General features: G+C 39.8%; 2 pseudogenes; both read left to right on the top strand.

Moving 5' to 3' along the window:
* Window positions 1–823: 823 nt before the first annotated feature.
* Window positions 824–1,731, top strand: LOC122299746 (annotated as a pseudogene).
* An 822-nt stretch (window positions 1,732–2,553) lies between these two features.
* Window positions 2,554–3,198, top strand: LOC122299747 (annotated as a pseudogene).
* The last annotated feature ends 6,213 nt before the right edge of the window (window positions 3,199–9,411 follow it).

The following is a 9,411-nucleotide window of genomic DNA, read 5'->3' as shown; positions in this document are numbered from 1 at the left end:
TTGGTTAGAATTAAAAAAAGTCAGATATGATTATTATACAAATTAAAATATAAAGATGTATTTGCCTCTTTCTTCTTGCTATCTGGCATGATATAACGTTTCTCACAGGCTGTAGCCCATCAGTTAAAGGTCCAGAAACAAAAAGGATTTTTAAAATTTTTATTTTCTTAAAAAAATATTATTCAAATCAAATTAAATATCTTTAAATTTGAAACATATGCCATTTAAATGTTTTATTTAATCAATATCTAAACATAAAATCAACACAAAAATTATTATATTTTTTAAACACAATCACGTGTGGCTTTAGCATTTGATCTGTATTTGATAAAAATCAGAACTTGCTCGATTGTCGAAATCCTAAAATTCAATAGTAATTTTTGAATTAATTTTTACAATACGGAAAATATATTCGATGAAGTGGTTAGTATGAAGTCTGCAGAATAATTAATGATCATGATGTGACAAATTCTAAACCTTTAATTTGAAAAATATATAATTAAATAGTCTGAAAAGTTTTCTTTTTGAATTTTTTTTATTGCTAATTAATGCTTAGTCAATTTTGGATAACGATCGAACGTGTGAAGCAAAATATCCAGATCAAGGATGGCTTTCCGTTTCGTCGTTGTGTTGTGACATCAATTGACTACCAAGCAAACATGATCTGGAACTTCATCGGATTTTTGCTTCTTGGAAACGGTACTGTTTGTCGACATTGTACTACACAAAGGACTCAAAAAGAAGTATGCTCTTATCTCTATAAACCCCCATGGACAACCAAGACAACTAAACTCTTTAATTGGTTCAGTCCTTCACTCCTTTTATGGCTAGCATACTTGTTCTATTTCTCTTCTTCTTATTTCTGTTTGGGATATGGAAAATCCAAAAAACTGCCCCTCAAAAGATACTTCCACCAAAAGCAGGTTGTGCATGGCCTGTAATCGGCCACCTCCACCTATTAGGAGGGATGCAACCACCCCATATAACCCAAGGTGACATGACTGATAAGAACGGACCAATCTTCGATATCAACTTGGGCATGCATAGAGCTATAGTAGTAAGTAGTTCAAAGATAGCTAAAGAGTGTTTCACTACCAATGATAAAGCCTTTTCCAACCGTCCAAAAGCTTTGGCGATGGAACTCATGGGTTACAACTATGCCATGTTCGGTTTCACCCCATATGGTTCATATTGGCGCCATGTTCGAAGAATAACCACTTTTGAGGTCCTCTCAAATCACTGTACGAGATGTTCAAACACATTCGAGAGTAAGAGGTAAAGACGGCCATAAAAGAGAACTATGAGTTGTTGGTCAAGAACAACAACGCGTTAGTGGAGATGAGAAGATGGTTTGGCTATGTAACCCTAAACGTTGTGTTTATGATGGTTGCAACCAAGGATGAGAACGAATAAAATGATCAATGTCAAAAGGCAATGAGAGATTTCCTTGTGTTGGCTAGGATATTTGTAGTTTCAGATGTGCTTCCATATATAAGATGGTTGGACTTGGGTGGGTACAAGAAGGCAATGAAGGAAACTACAAAAACATTAGATCATGAGCTTGAAGGATGGCTAGAAGAACACTAGCAAAGAAGAATTTCTGGGGAGGTAAAAAAGGGACATGAAGACTTTATGGATGTGACGTTGTCTATTGTCATTGACAGTGAAGAGATTTCTAGTTATTATGCTGATACAATTACCAAAGCTACTTGTCAGGTATGCTTTAGATAACCCTATTTAAGCTTCTTTAGGGTATTAATTAGACTGCTTTGCTTTATTTTTATTGAATATAAAGATCATCCTTGATTTGTGAAGCAAACTAATCACGAGTATCTTTTTGTTTTCTTCTTCTAATTATCCACTGGAGTTAAACATACAATTGGGAAATTTGTTCACATCTTCAAAAGGAATCCAACTCTCTGTTATGGTAACTGCAAAGGGTAACCTCTCCAAATTTTCAATGAATCTATTGGTTCCTATTTGCAAAAAGAAAATGGTAGATTTCCCAACTTGCGCTAGGGTGTTGGAAACATCTGTCTTGATCCTAAAGTCCACCCAAAAATATATGCTAGTGGTCTATCAAAGGGTAATGCTTTGTACAATTCTAGGATATAAAAGTTTCATGCACTTTCTTGAAAACAAAATAGATAAATCTAGGTCCAAAATTAAAAAGACTCACTTTTTAAAGTGGCCCCCACTGTTGTTCAAAATTAATGCACGAAACTTGCATACCTTAAGACTATATCTAATATTAGTAATACACTTCCACAAAAAAAAAAAAAAAAAAAAAAAAACAAAAAAAATCATTTCGATATTGAAAAAAAAGTTTATGTATCTTTTTTAAACACAAAATCCCGGGCTTGAAGTGAGCACTCATCAAAAATTTTAAGGAAAAAAACAAAACAAAACAAACAACATAAATGAGAGGAAATTGCAAGTACTTATTATAGGCATTGCTCTTTTTTTTTTTTTTAATTAATCTTTTCAGGGAAATAGTTTCACTGAGTTCTATTTCAGTTTAATATGGTAAAATTATAAATAACATAGACATACATGCTTGGACTTTTGCAGTCCCTCATCTTAGGGGGTATAGATACAACGACGGTGACAGTGACATGGGCGCTCTCTATGCTTCTTAATATCCTAGAGGCTCTAAAGAAAGCCTAGCAAGAATTAGACGTTTAGATTGGTAGAGATAGGCTATTGATAGAATTAGATGTGAAAAAGCTAGTCTATCTTCAAGCTATCATCAAAGAAACAATGCATTTATATCCCGCCGAGCCACTTTCTGCACCACGCGAGTCCCTTGAAGATTGCACTTTGGCTAGTTATCATATCCCAGCAGGCACACGTTTTCTTGTTAATCTATCAAAGATTCATAGAGATCCACAAGTGTGGTCAGATCCAGCCGAATTATGCCCAGAAAGATTATGTACAACCCACAAAGACATAGACTTTAAGGGCCAACATTTTGAGCTAATACCATTTGGTAACGGCAGGAGAGTTTGTCCAAGAATCTCGTTTGCACTACAAGTTATGCAACTCACACTTGCTAACTTCTTGCATGCCGTCAACATTACGACAATACCAGAAGATGAGCCAATTGACATGACTGAGGAATTCAGACTTACATATATGAAAGCCACCCCACTTGAAGTCCATCTCACTCCACGCCTTCCTTCCTCAACGTATGCATGATTATTTGAGTATATGTTAAATAGCTACGTTATTGTCAAAGAATTTTATTTCATCTTATTTGTATAACTAAACAAAGATCATGATAGAAATCATATGAGAGGGTTTTAATCCATGAGATGAGATAATTGTCCAAATGCCCACTCAATAAAACACCTTTCATCTAAGTCATGTCTTATAAATTTTATATACTATTCATGAAAAGACCCTCCAATACTACTATTTCACTTTCATTCCATTAAATAAGATGTGGTACATTTATTACTATTAAATGATCGTTTATTACATGGTTCTTTATTATCTAATAGTGACAAATGTATAATATCTTACTTAATAGAATATAAGTATGATAAGAGTGTGGTTTATAGCACTACTTTAGTATTATTGTAAAAAAGAGGGGGGGGGGGGGGAGGGGGGAAGTTGTCCCCTTCTGGTCCATCTTCTCCCCCCATGTGAAGCATTCTCTTCCTCCCTTTTTCAAACACAACCATCCCAAAGTAGCCGTGCAAATCTCTGCCCTAAGCTAACCAGTTTTACCAGGCGAATCTCTACCCTTAACTTAGCCATTGGCAACTAAATCTTGACCATCAACCTTTGGCCTCTACCATTCAAAGCATCCCCTGCATTGCATTGTCCAGTACAAGCCAACTGGCCTATGCCATTCAAAGCACTAGCTTCGCATGGGTTTGCAATAGTTGACCCGTATCTCTACTATTGACGTCAATTGTCTGTTGTAGAAGAAAATGGTGTATAAAGTCACACTATCCAAATCGATGAAAGGCACCCCTTTGAAACACTAGAAGCCTTCCACTTCCATCCCCGAAACTGCCAAAAAACTCCATAGGCTTCATACCACCACCACCACGGCTCCTAAGATATGCTCCTACTAGGTAGACCTTTAATTATCAATGGACAAATTAGCGTATGGCGTCCTCTGCAACTATATTTTTCTTGTTTCCCTACTATTTTGTTTCAAGCAAATTAAAATTAAAAATCTCAAGTTGATAGCTTTCATAAATAGTTTTTTTAGAGAGCAGATATCAGTGTATTGTGAAATTTATTAGAAAATGAGTATATATGTATCCTTCTAATTTTTAAAAGTGGCTAACTAATTATTTGTTAATGACCGTAGATCTTAGCACCCTAATGTCATGTAGCCTTTTAAACCTATATAGTGGTCTAAGAGCAGGGAAGGAAAATAAGGTATAATTAAGTTAGGTCATCTCGTTAAAAATGTCAACACTACAGATTTTTAATAGTCAGAAGTTCATTTATTGAAACCATATTGACAAAAACATGGATGTCATTCACCATGTGGGCAGTAAGTTACGTATTGTTGACAAAATAACACTTGAGCAGAATCATGTCTTTTCTTCTTGTTATTTCTTCTCCACGCTTTGGTATTGTTGTTATTCTCCCAACTTCTTTATATCGACCTCAGTTTGCCATGTTGGTGTTGCTGCTTGATATTTGGTGTCTGAATATACTAGCACATTTCCCTATTGTTATGCCATGGTGTTGGGAGTGCAGATATATGTCTAGTTTTTTCAGGTGGGTTGGTGATGCAAATTTGGAGGCTGATACCAATGCGGAACTATTCCTTGCATCGTGAAGGATGGAGACTTAACTAGTTGTTAAAATTCTAATCTATTTTTTTTGAAATTCTGTTGCTAAGTTGGTAGTTCTGTACTAGTTTAATTCCTAAATTATATTATCATATGTTATCCTTTTAAAGACGTGGTAATGGAAGGTAGTGGCAGATGCCATTTTTGGTTGATCAATTTGAAATTGGAGAGATTCTCTCTCTCTCTCTCTCTCTCTCTCTCTCTCTCTCTCTCTCTCTCTCTCTCTCTCTCTCTCTCTCTCTCTCTCTCTCTCTCTCTCTCTCTCTCTCTCTCTCTCTCTCTCTCTCTCTCTCTCTCTCTCTCTCTCTCTCTCTCTCTCTCTCTCTCGGTAGTCGATGTGAGGTTGGCTCTAGAGGATTTGTACCAAATTTGGCATTAGAGCAAGGTTTCCTTCCCCAAGGAATGAGTGTTTCATGCCTGTAACCTACAATGGTAATTCTTACAATATGTCGAATAACAAAAACCCAAACACTGACCTACCCCATCTGCAAGAACAAATCACCCAACTCGCATATGTCCTGGAGTAGATTAATTGTGGAGCTCGCTTTGGGCGTAACGGCAGTGAATTTTCTAGGAGACAAGGTGGGCATGACGTTGACCATCATCCTCTTGATGAACTAACTAAGAGGATGAAGGTGGATGTCCCAGATTTCTATGGAAACTTGGACCCCAATGCTTTTGAAGATTGGTTAACGGCAATTGAGGATTATTTTGATTGGTTCGCTATGTCTGAGGATAAAAAAGTTCGTTATGTTCATATGAAATTAAAAGGGTATGCACGAGCTTGGTGGGGTAGTGTGGAAGAACAATTATATCATACTCGGCATGCACCAGTGTTTAATTGGGAGGAAATGAAGGAGCAACTGAAGGAGAAATATTTGCCTATTGACTACGAACAAATGATGTTCGAAGAGATGCTACGGCTGAGGCAAGGATCATTGACTGTAGACCAGTATACAGACCGTTTCCATGAGCTGACTGTCAGTAGTAAGATTGTGGAAAACGAGCAATAAACTCTCGCTTATTACCGCACAGGTTTATGTAGTGAGCTGCACAAAGAAATGCTGATCATGAAACTCATCAACATTGAAGAGGCTTATCAATTGGCCTTATGTGTTGAGATGCAAATGGGGCCTTCAAATGAGAGGTGAGTTGTAATATCCCGCTCATTTCTCTCTCTTATGGTAATGAGTTTCGTTTTGTTTGCCGAATCTCGATAGCTTGTTTTCAAAGATATCAAGCAATTTCTAAAGCAAGCCCAATGTTTTAAAGCTTTCGAATGTTTTAATTGTATTGAAAATATTCATATGGGGTATTTTCAGTATTATTGGACAAAGCCTGATTTTAAGTAAGACAATTATAATATTTTTAGTATATTTTTTAAGAGCGCTAAAAATATTATAATTGTGAAAAATCATTTTAATCAAATGATTTTAGTTATTTAAAAATATAATGAGATTTAAATTATGTTAAAAACTCTAATGAATTAAATGGTTTTATTCTCTTAAAGATAATTAGCAAAACTCCATCATTTAATTAATGATGAAGATTATATTTTATAAACTAAAGTTTAGTTAAATAATATTTTATCTTAACTCCTATCTATGTTTTCAATTATATCAATATTTACACATTTTCAAATTAGTTTTTAAAGCCTACCGTTAGATTATTTTGGAGTCCCCAAGATGAAGGGTTTGGATTAAATACTCAAACCCTTAACCTTTTCCATCACTTTCCCTTTTTCTCTCTCTCACCTCCCTTTCCTTCAACTCACCTTTCCCTCCACCGAACCTCATGTCCACCAATCCAGTTCCATCCCCAACCACCCTTGGCCACCGACACCACTGGCGACTCCCCTTCACGTTAGGGATCACCCTGCCACCACTGGAACCACCCACGACAGCTCCCTTTCCCCCACGTGAGCAACTCTTCCTCAAGGCTTCTCCCCTCTATCCACAGGCTCCTAGTGCCAACGTGGCAGAGCCTCAAGCCACTGCGCCTCCACCATGTCACCAGCGACACTTCCATCCACCAAACCTAGCCTTCCTCTCCCTGTCCGTCACACACACACACACACACACACACACACACACACAAAACCCAAAAATGAGTCTCACGCATGGGTCCTCCATGACCCATGGCCAAGCTCTGCCACCCATGGCCTCCAACTGCCGTCACGAGCTTCCCCTAACCACCACGACTCCTCCCCGAGCTCCTCCGTGCCAGCTAAGCCCTCCACCTCGCCACCACAGCTCCAACGCACCTCTCTCAAGCCCTCCATGACCAGCCAACAACCAGCTAAGCTTTTCCCTCCATTTTCATTCCTTGAGACCTATGAATTCCCCTTGAAGCCCACAACTACGCCGTTCTTCGTCACCCCAGCTTCCATGAGACTACCATGAACCTACCAGGACCACCCTTAGCCCTTCCCTAAGCTCAAACCACTACTTTACAAGGTAAGTAGCCACTGTACGTGGTTTAGCCGCCATTTACGACTCTTCTGACATCATCAATTGTGATGGGTAATGGGCAACACACGGGTTAATCCCGATGATGATATAACCCTCTCTCTCTCGTTACTTATATTAGATGCTAATTGGTTGGTTTGTGGACTATGCTATGGATAATTGTGGAGTTTGTTATGTAGTGAAGTGTTGGGTGTAACTGTGAAGTGTTGTGGACTGTGCTATGATGTGTGTGCCGTAATAGTGATGTGGCGTAGTATTGTGAAGGGAGTACACGTGGTGAGCACTCCATGTTGTGTAGTGATGCACCGTATGGCATGCACTGTGATGGTGTATGCAATAGTGTGGATGGAAGCGAGTTCATGTGGAGTGTACTCCATGTAGTGAAGTCTTGATGCACCGAATAGCGTGTCACAAATATTAGATGGCATAGCTGAGGAGTGTAGAACGTATGGGTAGTGTTGGGAACTATTGAATAGTGTCCTAGAGTAGTTGTGAGGCATGCAGGTGGAAGGGAGGTGGTGTAAGCCAGGTCGGCCTCCATTAGGTGGGCATTTTCTTGCAGAAAGTTGCCCCACTCTCTTAAAGAAAAAGTCAATGTCTCCCCCAAAAGATGAGGTGTGGAGGGGAGGATGAGAAAGCCCTTCACTACTGCCAACTGGCACAAGGGTGCTTCCCTCAAAGACAATGGCCGGGAGGGTCTCTGGGGTGGTTTGCTTTGTCCCAGTCTCATCGCATGCATCCTCACGGTGAGAGGGTGTGCACTTTGCTACATTGGCATGGTCACCCTCTGAGAGTGGGGAAGCTTCATCCGCTCCATCTAAGAAAAAGGTGCTGGCCATCTCTTTACAAACAGCTCCAGTCGAGAGAGGTGGGTGAGCCTTCACACCCACAATAGAGTCTAGGTTGAGGGCAGCCACCAGTTTAGCATCTAGTTCACCTTCCCTCACTGGACCCTCTAAAATTGGAAACTCAAATGCAGGGTCGGATGCCAGAGGGCATGACTCAGAGGGAAGTAGCCACGCCAAAGAGGGTCATGCTGGATAAACCCTCAATGTCCCTTAGACCGGTGGAACGCGGCTAGGCAGGGGACCCGTGGGGTGATAGGAGAGCGTTAGTAACTAGTGGGGTGGACGGTTGGACCTATTCACCCCCTGAGGGTGTGGCAATCTCCTCTAACCGCAGTGCAGAGAACGCAGCAGTGGCTGGCTGCAAGAGTGGACGAATCTAGGTGCTCTCCAAGGGCGCCAAAGCTCTTGTAGGTTATGCTGCTGAAGGCACAGTTTCAGCTAGCAGCAGGGGTGTTTGGGCATGGGCACCCTCTAAAGGCATCGAAAGTTTCTATTGGGAAGGCAAAGGGAGAGGAGAGTCTTCAGAATGAGTCCTTTTTCATTGGCTTTCACCTTAGTTCTTTTTCTTGCTCTTTTTCTCCCTCTTCTTGGCATTCTCCTCCTCCTCAGATCGCATCTTTTTCTCATTCTTTTCTTGAATGGCGTCTTCACGGCTCTTACTTTTTTTTTTTTTTTTTTTTTTTTTTTTTTTTTTCTGAGAATTTCAGTAGAGGAGGGGGAATAGTGGTCGAAATCAGGAATGAGCACCCTTGAACATAGAATCGGTTGGGAGACATTAGAAACCTATCAATATAAATGGGCGTCAACAAAAAGTCAGTCAAGAGATCATCAGGATGAGCTTTAGCTCAAGAACGGACAGTTTCAATTCGGATCAGTTCCCGACATGATAAAAGTTCTATGGTAGCCCACAAGCTCTTGTCATCAGGTAGAGGGTATCAGATCGCTCTAACTAGAAAATCTCTGAAAATGTCTTCTTGGGCGAGAAACCCCCAGCCTTGACCAGTAATAAAAAAATAACTTGGTTGTCCAAGCTTTGGTGTTGGAGTACCGAGTATCAAATCGGGCCAAGGTCTACCCGTTATCTTTCTTGCTAAAGCTGACGACGTTGCCCTTGGTAGTGGCCCTCACATTGTAAAAGGTCAAAAATTTCCGAGTAATCAAATCGGGATAGGGGCCACAGAGACGCTCTAGGACCATATGGAAGATGATGCAAGCGCAGAGATACGCCCTCAACGCAAAGGAGTGTAGTTGAGCAGGTGCCAGACCAATAGGGTT

This window comes from Carya illinoinensis, chromosome 16 (genome assembly GCF_018687715.1).
Source record: "Carya illinoinensis cultivar Pawnee chromosome 16, C.illinoinensisPawnee_v1, whole genome shotgun sequence".
NCBI lineage: Eukaryota > Viridiplantae > Streptophyta > Magnoliopsida > Fagales > Juglandaceae > Carya > Carya illinoinensis.
This window is presented reverse-complemented; position numbering and strand designations above follow the sequence as displayed.